This window comes from Protopterus annectens, chromosome 10.part0, assembly GCF_019279795.1.
Source record: "Protopterus annectens isolate FY-2018-M chromosome 10.part0, PAN1.0, whole genome shotgun sequence".
Classification (NCBI taxonomy): Eukaryota; Metazoa; Chordata; order Ceratodontiformes; family Protopteridae; genus Protopterus; species Protopterus annectens.
The window spans coordinates 13,173,717-13,187,715 of record NC_056744.1 but is presented as its reverse complement, the minus strand read 5'-3'; the positions used below and the strand labels follow the sequence as shown (position 1 = coordinate 13,187,715).

The window sequence follows — 13,999 nt, the reverse complement described above, 5'->3', positions numbered from 1 at the left end:
TCCACTGTTGTACATTTGGGGGGGGGGGGGGTTGCTGTCATTTAGATGTAGTATATATAGTAGAAGCATTCTTAATTCAAAGTTAACCAACTTATGTGAGGTGGATGTTTGAAAGTGTTAAGCTGTTTGGTGGTAGGTTTCATTAATGTGAGCGACTCATAGCTATGGCCTACTTTCTCCAAACATTTCACGTCTTTGATTAAGGGGAAAAAAGGAAAGTACTTGTTACATTAATTTATCTGTATGTACATAAATTTATTGGTGTGTGTGTGCATGATATATATGTGCTGTATCCACATACTAACACTAATATACCTAATATGTACACACAAGCATAAACGCACACACTGCTGCTCTCCGTTTGTGGTTGGTGAAAACATAGCACTGTCCAACCTGTGAAGATGACAAATTTGTCACCACTGTTTATGATGAATTCCTCGTGCAACCATAGTTGTCAGTACCAGCTTAACATAACAAGTAAATAATTTTCATGGTTAATAAGTTAACTTATTCTGTTACAGCTTGTAATGATGAAACCTTTGGAGTTTCAGTATTACCATATTGGTGGAGTTTACTGCACTTTTCAACGTGGACTTGTGACTTTATTGCCAAAATAGATGGTTTGTAAAAGAAAGACCCTTATGGTGTTCTTCGTGTTTCACTGTTGCAGTCATTACACTTGGGTTATCCTACCAGGGGTAGCCCTCAGTCGGCCCGAATACCAGAGGCTTAGTATTTCTGCGTCGGTTGCTGTCACTCCAGGACTGACGTCAGGTAGTCAGTGGTATAAAATCAGGCAGTCGACGCCATTATGTCAGTTTTTCTTGCCCCAAATGTCAGGAGCCCCCAAATAGGGAGCTAGGTTATGGTGGAAGACCACCACCAGTAGAAAGTAAATAACAAAAATCCCTGTAAGGAGTGAGCAAGAGAGAGAGAGACAAGGGAGATGGAGAGTGGGAAACCAGGACTGCAACAGTGAATACACTTGAACATCTACATTTATGGTAGGTGTACACAACTGTACTATGTTCTTTGTGTTTCACTGTTGTAGTCATCACACTTGGGTTGATTCCCATAGCTGAAGAATAGGGTGGAGGCAGTCAAGACTGGGGGGCTGGCTAGGATGCCCTGCAAGACTGCAGTTGCAAAGCCTGCCCTGAATTTGGAGAAGATAGGCAGGTGGTAATGCTTGGTGAAGGTATGAACAGAACTCCATTTTGCAGCCTCCAGGATGTCCCTAGTAGGGACCCCTCTGAGAAAAGCTGCAGAGGTTGCCCTGGTGGAATGTGTCCTGACCCCCTTAGGGGGTGATTTCCCGTGGTATTTGTAGCAGAAATGGATAGTGTGCTATCCATTTGGAGATTGTTTGTTTGGATATGGCCTTGCCCTCTGCCCCTGCTGCAAAGCTGACTAGCAACTGGTCAAATGTTTTTCGTGTTTCACTGTTGCAGTCATCACTTTTGAGTTATCTGCTTGCAGTGGCCCTCAGTCTGCCTGATTAACAAAGTCTTGGGTCTACGTCGGTTGCTGTCCCTTCTTCCATCATGTCAGGTCGTCAGGGGTATAAAACATGCAGCTGACGCCATTACATCAGTCTTTCTTGCCATGCGGTGCCTGAAGCAGAAGCAGTTCGCAAGTGCCGGTCGGCCGTCTCCTGAAATTTTCGTTTTTGAGTTTCAGAACCGAAGTCTTCAACTAAAGCGAAGTACCCCGTTGGGGAAACCTTTTCTTGCTCCGTACCGTTGTCAATAAAAGTTAATAATTGCATTACATGTGGAAAGCAAGTACCTCATAAAGATTTTCATTCGTACTGTATTCCTTGCCTAGGCCCTGACCACAGCATATCGTGCTGTCGGTTTTGTGCTTTATTTAATCAGCGCACTATCCATCTTCGGTATATTTTCTCCTCAAAATATTTCAGTTTTCGGTTTAATTATCCAGAAATGTCGTTGGTTAGCCATCCGACTACCGGGATTCCGAAAAAACGCAAGGATAAAGACAGTGACAGGCCGCCGAGGACCAAAACTCCTGACGATGCTTCTCCTAAGCCAGTCACCGGTACTCAGTGAGGCGCTTTCACAGCCCCTGATGCCCGCTACTTCTGTTTCCCAGGCCTCTAATGAGACTCATTCGGAGTCCGGTATGCCGCGAGATGCTTCAGCTATGCAACCTGTGGATGTCTCTACCTTGGATGAGTCTGGAGCCGCTATGCAGGCACCGGCTTCTGAGGGTTTATTCAGGCCTGCGGACTTGCATATTAAACAGACGCCTCCTTCTTCTTTTAGGCCTAAATCACGAACCATGCCTAAAAAACGATGACCAGGCCGCATGCTCAGCCCTCGATGCCTAAAAAACAAGTGATAAGAATGGCTTCTGACCAGGATTCTGATTTTTCTGATGATATGGATTTGCCCTTATCTTCTTATGAGGATTCTGATGCAGAGGACTCTATCCCCTGTGCTTCCCCCTCCAGAGGATTTTTCTTTTGGTGAAACCTTACATACTCTAAGGGAGCATTTCCACTGGGAAAGCAAGGATTTTTCTGATTCAAAAAAGAGGCTTAGGAATTTCTTTCTCCTGCCTCAGCATAGGCCTTTAGCTATTCCTCCAGTACTAGACAATGTTAAGTTGTCTATCTTGCCTTCATCTTGCTGGATGGGTTCGGAGCCGACCTCGGCTCCGACTCGGCCACTCTAAAAGCTCGAGAGTTGGTTCCACCGGCTCGAGGCTCCCCTTATATCCCACAATGCTAGGCGAGAGTTACCTCAGATCTCGTTTGCCGCTACAGCATCGAGGTGTTGGTTTTTCTACCGGCTTGTTGGTAAGTGTATTTTTTGTGAAAATACAGACTTAAAACCCTATATTTTTAGGTTTAAATATATTTCCCTTAGTGTAGTGGATTTTTACCCCTGTTATCCGAAAAATCCCATTTTTTCCCACAAGAACTTTTAAAGTTCTCTCTAAGACCTTCTGGCCTTTCCCCATCCCTAGTGGTGTGTGTGTGTTACTCTTAACTAAACTTTAGTAAATTGTTTATTTCTGAGTTTTAAAGTAAAATTAGTGTAATCAGTGTGTCTGTTGTGTGTGTGTGATTACACTTTTTTGTATAAGATGTCTAAAGACACAAAGGTCTCAGGCTTCAAGAAGTGTGATGCGTGCTGTCAGAAAATGTCTCTGACAGACGGTCACACTTCTTGTGTCTATTGCCTGGGGCCTTTACACCTGCAGGACTCCTGTGCTGTATGCCATGGCTTCAGCCCCAGGGTCCTGCAGGAAAGAAAAAATAAGTTGATCCTACGGGGTCTCCTTAAGCCTGAGGATTCCCTTTCTGTCTCTGGGAAGCCCTCTAAGGCTTCTAGGTCCTTGGCTCCAGCTTCTGAGCCGAGACCTAAAGCTACAAAGCCTATGACTGCGTCGGCTCCGCCTGGAGCTAATGAGACTACAGCTTCTGTGGTTCCCTCGGCTCCGGCTGGAGCCGAGGTAGTAAAATTCCTTGTCGGCTCCGACCAGACCTTGAGCCGACATCTAGAAGAGATCCAGGTCACCATCCCTTGGCTCCGTTCATTCGGCTCCAGCATCTCCTCTGCTGTCTGAACGGAGCCATAAATCACTCCTCTAGGTCTTCGAGGCTGTCGCATCATGACCTCCAGAGGCTAGTGAGTCGACTTCTTAAGTCCGAGGGACTGGCCCAAATGCTTCAGAGCCCGACTCATCAGTCGATGCCTGTCCCTGTCCATCAATATATTCCTCCTCCGACTCCGTTGAGCTCGGGCAGGCGTTGAACCGAGACTGTGCCAGCGTCGCAGCCGATACAGGTCTCTTCGGCTCCGAGGTCGTCTCCGATTTCTTCTTCGAGGATTCTCGGCGGACTTCCCTCGTCGGCTCCGAGGGGTGAGTGGCATCGGACCCTTGTCCGACCCGCTCTTCCTCTCGGAGCTTGGCTGGTGAGGTCGGCTCCGACATCGCCTCAGAGCCATCACTGTCGGTGCCGAGGGAGGTTCTCAGCTTCTCGGGCGGGGACCTCTGGCTTTGCCTGACAGGGGTGCGTTCGAGGTCATGCGGTGTGTTAGAGCCTGGCTCTACTCCACAGTCGGCTCCGTCCGCCCCTCCCTCTACGTGCCTCAGGTCAAGTCGACTCACTCCCTCATCCCGGACCGCAGAGAGCCAACTCCTCAGGAACCCCTGTGGGATTTCATCCTCTTCGAGGCCTCTCCTGATTTGGCAGAAGAGCCCCTCGGAAGAGGAAGTGTAGAGGAAACACATTGCCCCACCTGGGCCCACCACATCTGAAACAGTTTTAGATGATTCCGAGGGTTCCCCCCGTTCCCCTTCTGAAGATGTCTCTTTTGCAGACATTCTTGAAATCCTCAAACAGAGGGGAAGTTGGCCAGCCCTCAGCCCTTCGGAGGATGAATCTGTGTACCTTGAGGCGTTCGGCTCTCGTCCTTCCACCTCCTGGGTGTCTCCCCTTTGACCCCCTCATGCAGGTGGTAGCTAAAAAGGCATGGACGGCTCCTGATTCAGTGGACCCCACTCCCAGGAGACCCTCAAAATTTATAACGGCACCATCAGACAAACAGTTCTTGACAAAAGGAGTTTCTGTGGATGCTATGGTGGTAGCTGCTGCCACTAAGAAGCACCTAGCTGATCCTTCAGCACCTGTCCATCCACCTAACAAGGAATCTACGCCCATCGACAGGTGCGGAAGCGGATGTTCTCCTCAGCGACTTTTACTATGCGTTGGCTGAATTACCTGTGCCATTTCACTTTCGTCTTCAAAGGGACTTGATTAAAGAAGCGAGTGACATGTTGAAGGATCCTACAGCTGCGGGTTTTCAAGATAAGATGAACACGCAGCTGGCCACCCTAACTCCATAGCCAACTCCTCCATGCGCCTCCTTTCTTACGGCTGATGGAGCGAGTAGGCCGCAGGGACAGGTGTGGCCTTACGTGGCATGCCTGGATGCGGCTATGCAATTTTGCGGCCCCTTCAAGGCGTCTTTCACGAACTCCCGTTTGATGGATCATCTCTTTGGTCCTCAAGTGAAAGAAACCTTGACTAGGTGCGAGACTGATGGCAAGACTCTTTCTGCCGTCGGAGTCCGTTTTCTACTCCTTCTAGGCCTTACCCCAAAGGCCAGAAAAGTGGGAAAATGTGGTTCCGTAAACAAAATCAAGGGACTTCGCCTGGCGCACAAAGTCGTTACCCGCCAGAGGCAGAGGCGGAATAACAATGGTAGACGCCGCCCTCGAGGCAGGGGCTCCATAGAACCAGGGCAATCGAAGCCTTCTCTGATAAGCCTTTTCAGCATCCCTGAGGTGTTGCCCGGCTGCCCATCTTCGGAGGCAGTCGGGGAAGGTTGTCACTGTACCCAAAAGCCTGGCTATCCCTGACTCAAGACAAATGGGTACAGTCCGTCATTTCGAAGGCTATTCTATCCCTTTCTTAGCATTCCAACAATCAAAAAATCCCTTCCAGATGTTCCACCGCTCAAAGGGATCTAGCGGTTTTGGAAATTTCAAAACTGCTTGCGAAAAAAACAATTCAGCCAGTTCCAGCAGACCAGCAAGGATCCGGAATCTACTCAAGGTTCTTTTTAGTTCCAAAGAAAACAGGGGACTGGAGACCAATTTTGGATCTCAGTATCTTGAACAGATCAGTCAAGAAAACAAGATTTCGGATGGTCACGCTGCAGTCCATCCTTCCCCTATTGGGAAAAGGAAACTGGATGTGCTCTATAGACGTTCAGGATGCGTGCTATCACATAAAATGAACAGACGCTCCAGAAGATTCCTCCGCTTCAGGCTGGGAACCAGTCATTTTCAATTCAGGGCCCTGCCCTTTGGTCTCACCACTGCCCCCCGGGTGTTTACCAAATGCATGGCAGTGGTAGCTTCTCACCTGAGACGACAAGGATTCCAGGTGTTTCCATATTTGGACGACTGGCTCCTCACAGCTCCCACCAAGCATCTCCTTCTGATGGCCAGGGATTACACTTTTCGCATTTGTCAAAAGTTAGGCATTTCAATAAATTGCGAAAAGTCCTCTTTGTCGCCTTGTCATACTATTACCTTCATAGGCGCAAATCTAGACACAGTAGACATGTCTGCGAGGCTAACAGATCAGAGAATAACAGACATACACAGACTGGTCTCACTCCTTTTCAACAACAACAGAATCAAAGCCAGGTTAGTTCTGAAAGTGTTGGGAATTATGGCGGCTGCCATACCTCTGCTTCCATTAGCCAGATTCCACATGCGAATCCTTCAATGGATGCTCTTTACACAATGGTCATACCAGCAACTTCCAATGTCCCACACCATTATGATCACGCAGGCGTGCAGAAATCATCTCATGTGGTGGATGTTTTCCCTCAGCTCTGCTTGGGAAGACCCTTTGTTCCTCCCCTCCGGTTGCTACTCTGACAGCAGGCGCCTCCCTGATCGGGTGGGGGGCATTGTCACGCGAGGGCGGTCCAGGGCACATGGCAACCAGGCGAATGCCACTTGCACATAAATGTTCTGGAGATGGGAGCAGTGCTTTTAGCGTTGCAAGCCCTTCAAGACTCTCTCCCTTGGGAGCGATCGCAATCCAGACAGACAATATGTCTGTAGTGTGGTACATCAACAAACAAGGCGGAACCAGGTCCTACCCCTGTGTCGAGAAGCACTCAGATTGTGGCAATGGGCGATTTCTTCTCAGCGTTTTCTGATAGCAACGCACATCCCGGAAGTCCAATCAAATTGCGGACAAGTTGAGCAGAGCTATCCTCATGCCTCACGAGTGGTCTCTGAAAGACTCTGTAGTGAGAGAAATTTTCCTCAAGTGGGGTCAGCCTTGCTGCGATCTTTTTGCTACTCCCCAAAACAGCAAGTGCAGAGAATATTTCACTCTATTCCCTTTACCAGGCCAACCCAGCAGAGGCGCTCTAGTCCAAGTTTGGCCCCGGGGACTTCTTTATGCATTTCCTCCCTTCCCACTAATCTCTCAAGTGATACAGAAAGCTGTCGCTCAGAAGGCCTCATTGATCCTCATTGCTCCTTACTGGCCTCGACAGGTGTGGTTCCCCTTTCTACATCAATTTCTATTGGAGCGACCGTGGCATCTGGACCTAGTTCCAGATCTTTTGATCCATCAGTCGGGTCAGGTACATCGCTCCCTCCCTCTCTGAACCTCACTGCTTGGTTCCTCCAGTTCCAACCTTAGCCAGGCTTCCTCAATTATCTCACTCTGTTCGAGATATTTTGATAGCTTCCCATAAATCTTCCACTCGAAGATTTATTTGAGTAAGTGGAAATGCTTCACTTATTGGGCTCAAGGAAGGGACATAGATCCTTTCACTGCTTCCATCCAAATAGTCCTTGATTTTCTAGCTGAACTCTTCCATGCAGGTTCATCTCCCTCTACTCTTAAAGTTCAATTGGCAGCTATTTCTAACTTTCATGTGGGTATTTCTGAATCTGCCCTAATGTCCCACAAGCTTTGTAAAGCATTTTTGAAAGGAGTTTTTCTTCTCAGACCTCCTATAAGAAATCCTCCTTCTCCTTGGGACCTAAATTTAGTTCTGGCTTCTTTGATTCTTCTACCTTTCGAACCTGCAGTCTCCTGTTCCTTAAAATTGCTATCATGGAAGACTCTCTTTCTGGTAGCTATTACTTCAGCTAGAAGAGTTTCAGAACTTCAAGCACTCAGCTGTCGACCTCCTTATCTATTATTTCATAAGGACAGGGTATCCTACGTCTGAACCCGTCCTTTTTGCCTAAGGTAGTCTCGACTTCAAATCTAAATCAAAGCATTGACCTCCCTGTCTTTTTCCAGAATATTCCAATAGATCTGAACAAAATTACACTGCCTGGATGTTCATCGTCAATTGAGGTACTATTTAGATAGAACAAAACAATTCAGAAAATCTGACTAACTGTTTGTCTCCTATGCGGAAGGCAGAAAGGGACTTTCAGTTTCAAAAGTATCATTATCCAGATGGCTTACATCTTTGATTTCCCTTGTGTATGAAATTAGACACCAAAAGCTGCCTAATAAACCTAAGGCCCATTCCACCAGGGCTTTGGCTACTTCTTTAGCCTTCCAAGACAGACTGCCTATTGACACCATTTGTGCAGCGGATACTTGGGCTACTCCTCACACTTTCATTTCTCATTATAAGTTGGATTTAGCTTCTAGGCATAGAGCTAACTTTGGTTCCACTGTTCTCAGGAGTCTGTTCCGTTAGGCCACCCGGGACAAGGTGCTAGGGGCGGTCCCATCCAGCAAGATGAAGGCGAGATAGACAACTTAACATATAGAAGTTATGTTCTTACCATAACGTTCCATGTTAGTTGTCTTCTTCTCGCCTTCTTCTTGCGTCCCACCCTCCTTCCCCCTGGCCTGGACAGACCTAGAGGAGTTGTGATTGTGACCTCTCTTTCTACCACCTCTTTACTTAGGCATATGCTGTTTGCATATTTCCTGAATCAGGATGTAGGTCACCCTTCTTCTCCCTGTTGTCAGAGGTGGACTCTGTTTTTAGTTTTTTCTGTTATATACTGTTTCTATTATAAGCTGGGGTTAGCTTACAAACGAGATCTGAGGTAACTCTCGCCTAGCATTGTGGGATATAAGGGGAGCCTCGAGCCGGTGGAACCAACTCTCGAGCTTTTAGAGTGGCCGAGTCGGAGCCGAGGTCGGCTCCGAACCCATCCAGGAAGAACGTTATGGTAAGAACATAACTTCTATTTGTTGATGATGCTTTTTCGGAATCTAGTTTGGCCCCTGATTCCTTGTCTCCTGCTCCCAGAAAACCTGACAGAGATTACAGAGTTCCTGATTCACACAAGTTCCTTTTTGAAAATCTTATTGCGAATCCAGAGACTATTTCACAGGGACCTAAGGGCATTAAGGTGTCTACTGCTAAAAATCCTACCCCTTCTGATAGAGACTCCAGGGCGCTGGATAGATGGGGTAAGAATGTTTACACTTCTGCAACCTTGGCCATTAGGGCTTTAAACTGCCAGTTTCATATGTTAAAGTATCAACAACATGTTATTGGATTGCTTAAACAGAAAATGATGTTGATTCCTGACTGTGCGGAAAATAAAGAATTACAGGATTTAATGCATTCTGCTGAACAGGTTGGAAAACATACTTTGCAATGTGGATTTGATTCTTTAGAGGCCTCTTGCAGGGCTGCTGTTACTGGTTTTGTGCTCAGAAGGCATGTTGGCTTAAGGAGCAATCTTTACCTGATCATGTTAAAGCTAAATTGTTGGATGCTCCCTTAAATCAGGGCCGCCTGTTTGGCAACAAGGCTGAGGAAGTTCTTAAAAAGATGGAAGATAAAGCTAAATCTGTGCAAACTGTTAAAGATTTCTCCTAGATTTAGTAGGCACTGGCCCTCTAAGAATTAGTCCTTTCCAGCCTCTTCAAGGTCTTCTCAAGCCAAACCCAGACATAGCAGAAACCCCAGGTTTCAGTCCCACAAGACTAAGCAGTGGGGGGGTTTCTGCACCCAAATCAGGGAGTAGTAAGACCCCCCCCCTATTGAAAACAGTCTCAATGGCTTGCTTCTAAAACTTCCAAGCACTTCCCAACTGAATGCTCCTTTAGGCGGAAATATTGGTCTGCAGGCCAAAAACTGGGAACTCATTACCCAGGATAAATGGGTTTTAAATATAGTGTCCCAAGGATACAGATTTCACTTCCACACCTTACCAACACCAATCGGGTAGCCAGATCTACCCCCAAATCAGTGGGCAGAGGCCCAAAATCAAGTACTCTCTCTCTCTTAAGCATGGGGGCTATTCCGTTGGTACCAGAAGAGGAAAAGGGACAAGGGCTCTATTCGAGACTTTTCCTGGTACCCAGAAAAGGCAATATATGGCGTCCTATCCTGGACCTTTCTACTCTAAATACCTTTCTGGTGATTCCAAAATTCAAGATGCTCACTCTTCACCAGCTGCTTCCTATGCTAGGCAAAGATGCATGGTTGGCAACATTAGACTTAAAAGAAGCATACCTGCACTTCCCTGTCAGGGAGTCTTGCAGAAAATACCTACTCTTCAAAGCAGACTACATGCGCTAACAGTTCTCTGCACTGCCCTTTGGCTTATCTACTGCACCCAGGGTATTCACAAAGTGCCTAGCTCCAGTCATTGCATTCTGCAGGCAAAGAAATATTCAGATCTACCCATATCTGGGCGATTGTCTAATTCAGGCAGAAAGCCAGAACATACTTTTGAATCATCTGGCCTTTGTTCAAAGGGAATTGACTTGTCTGGGGTACACCATAAATGAAAAAAATCACAACTGATACCCTGTCAATAAATTATATTCCTGGGAGCAAGCTTGAATACAACTTCCCAGATTGCTTTGCTCACACCAGAGAAATGGATTCATTTGACAACCTACTTCAAACAAGTGGCCACAAAAACCCAGTTACCTGCAAGGCAAATACTGCAAGCCTTGGGATTCATGGCCTCCTGCATTCTTCTAATTCCATATGCAAGGCTGCATATGAGGAAACTGCAATGTTATCTCAAAAGCCTATGGTGTCAACATTCACAGGATGTAGAGGCGATGATTCCTATCATACCTTGCCTACACCTAGAGTTCCTTTGGTGGGCAGAGGCCTGCCACCTAAGCAGGGGACTACCATTCACTCTACCCCTGCCGCCCAAACCTTAACAACAGACACAGACTATGCATGGGGGGCCCACCTGGCAGGGAAGTGTATTCAGGGCAAATGAAACCCAAGTCAAATGCACCTGCATATCAAACAAAAAGAAATGTTAGCTGTACAGAATGCTCTGACAGCCTTCAAGGACCACATTCTTCCAGTACAATTAATGATAAAGACAGACAACACCACTGTTATGTGATACATAAACAAGTAGGGGGATACACATTCTTACCCCCTCTGCAGACTAGCCATGGCATTGTGGAACACAGCCCTGAGCTATCAGGTACATTTACAAGCTCAATTCCTGCCAGGAAAACTAAATACACTGGCAGACGAACTAAGCAGAAACCTCATGGACCCACACGAGTGGAAACTGGAACCAAGGATTTTCAACATGTTGACAAGCAAATGGGGGAGCCCAGATATAGACCTGTTTGCCTCCCCACAAAACTATCAGTTGGACAAATTCTGCACAAGTTTATGCCTTTCCTCCACTGCTTCTGCTCTCCAAAGTATTACTAAAGATCAAACAAGACAAACCAAGGACAATTTTGATTGCACCAGACTGGCCATGCCAACACTGGTACCCCCTCTTGTGCAGTGTGTCACTGTGAGCGCCATGGCACCTGCCTCAGACTCCTACTCTATTGTCTCAGCAGGAGAACCAAATTCTGCATCCTCAGCTTCAAGCACTGAATCTAGCAGCCTGACTAATTACATAATTTCTCCTTTACCATCCCTCAGTAAACCAGTGATGGATATCATTTTAGAGGCAAGGAGGCCTAATGCCAGAAAGTCTTACGCTGAAAAATTGAAAGATTATGTGCCTGGAACCAATCTCAAGGGATGAGCACAGCAGTGCCCAATTTACTTCAGATCTTACAATACTTAACTGATATGCTTCATAAGGGCCTGTCTTTCTCCTCCATTAAAATTCATGCCTCAGCCATCTCAGCTCATTATAACACAGAACCACCCCTCTTCTCTCGTCCACTGCTTAAGCAGTTCCTCAGAGGGGCCAAAAATGTATGACCACCCAGGAGAGCTCCACCTCCAGCCTGGGACCTCAACTTTGTATTGGAAAAGCTCACACTTCCTCCTTTCGAGCCAGCTGCCACTGCAGACTTTCCTTTTAGCAATCACGTCAACAAGAAGGGTATCTGAATTACAGGCCCTCATGGCAGTGGAGCCTTTCATCATCTTTCATGCGGACAGGGTGTCCCTCAGGACCAATCCCTCCTTCATGCCCAAGGTGGAGTCCAGTGTGACCCTTAATCAGTCCATACATTTGCCAACCTTCTTTCCTAATCCACAGAACAAAGGGGAATGGATTCTGCACTTCTTAGACATGCACAGACAATGTAGATTCTACTTGGACAGAACTAAACCTCAAAGGAAGTCTGATCAACTGCTGGTGGCATTTGCTGCAGGGGCAGAGGGGAAGGCTATTTCAAAGCAAACCATTTCCAAATGGATAGGCCATTGCATTCTTTTTTGCTACAAACACCATGGAAAACCTATCCCACAGGGGATCAGACCCCACTCTACCAGGGCTGCATCTACCTCTACAGCCTTTCTCAGAGGCATCCCTACCAGAGACATCGTAGAAGCTGCTACTTGGAGTTCTGTACATACTTTCACCAAGCATTACCATCTGCCAATTTTCTCTAAATCCAGAGCTGACTTTGCTACTGCAGTCTTGCAGGGCTTTTTAGCTCATCCTAATTCTATTTAAATTTCTCCTCCCATCCTTAACTTTGGGAATCTTCCCAAAAGTGGTGACTGCAACAGTGAAACACGAAGAACATAGTACAGTTGTGTACACTTACCATAAATGTAGATGTTCGAGTGTATTCACTGTTGCAGTCCTGGTTACCCTCCTTCCAGCCCCTTTCTTTTTCTTTTTTGGATATACCTCTACTTTCCTTTACTATCTTCAAAAGCTTTTGGGTGTATTTGCGTTTTTGTTGGAGGTATAACCTTGTATATTTATAGATTTAATTGCTTCCCATTAAGGGGGCACCTGACATCTGGGGCAAGAAATACTGATGTAATTGCGTCGGCTGCATGTTTCATACCCCTGACGACCTGACATCATGGAAGAAGGGACAGTAACCGACGCAGGACCCAAGACTTTGTTAATCAAGGCCGACTGAGGGCTACTACAAGCAGATAACCCAAAAGTGATGACTGCAACAGTGAATACACTTGAACATCTACATTTATGGTAAGTGTACATAGCTGTACTTTTTCCTAAAAGATTTAGTCCTATCCAGGTAGAATCTGAGCTGTCTGTACACATCTAGAGAATGCAGAATCCTTTCCCCCTTGTTTTGTGGGTTAGGGAAAAAAGTGGGCAATTGAATTGATTGAGAGCCACACTGGACACCACTTTAGGCATGAAAGTTGAGTTAGTCCTGAGGGAGTCCCTGTCTGCATGAAAAATGATGAAGGGCTCTACAGCCATGAGTGCTTGTAGCTCTGAAACTCTTCTAGCTGAAGTGATGGCCAGAAGCAAGACTGTTTTCCAAGAGAGGAATTTTAACTCTGCTGAAGCTGCAAGCTCAAAGGGTTTAGTGTGAGCTTTTCCAACACAAAGTAAGGTCCCAAGCTGGGATAGGAGCTCTTCTGGGTGGCCTTAAATTGTTAGCCCCTCTTAGGAACTGTTTGATGAGAGGGTGAAAAAAGAGAGGTGGCCCTGTGCTGTAATGAGCAGAGATACCAGAGGCATGGATTTTAATTGAAGAGAAGGATAGGCCCCTGTGTAGTAGGTCTGCTAGGTAATCCAGGATGAGAGGTGGGGGGGGGGGGGGGCTGTGCTGTTTCAGCTCCTTTAGCCTGGATCCAGGTGCAATATGTTTTCCACTTGTCACCATAGGATTTTTTAGTGCTGGGGCATCTGGCCTCACGTATAATATCCAGGACTTGCTTGCTTAAGCTGGCAACTGAAGGAGAGGTCAGGGAATAAGCTAGGCTACCAGGTTCAGGGTCTGTAATTGTGGATGCATGAATTCTCCATTCTTCTGGGTCAGGAGTGTTGGGATCTGAGGTAGGTGCCATGGTGGCAGGGGTGACAGAATGCGCAGCAGTGGGAACTTGTGCTGGTTTGGCCAGTATGGGGCAGTCAAGATTGCTGTTGGTTTTTCCTCCATTATTGTGAGTAGTACCCTTGAAAGTAGAGGTAGATGGGGAAATGCGTAGATCAAGAGGTTTACCTATTGGAAGGATAGGGCATCCACTTTCCAGGCCTTGCTGTGAGGTTCTCTGGTGCAGAATTTGCTGAGCTGGTGATTGTTGTGGGAGGCAAAGAGGTCCACCTTCGG

The 13,999-nt window shown here is 46.7% G+C and overlaps 1 protein-coding gene across 2 annotated transcripts in view; it reads left to right on the top strand.

Annotated features, from left to right (window-relative positions):
- Positions 1–13,999, top strand: part of TMEM94 (transmembrane protein 94) — a 2,655,014-nt gene that overhangs the window by 886,553 nt on the left and 1,754,462 nt on the right. The window lies entirely within an intron of this gene.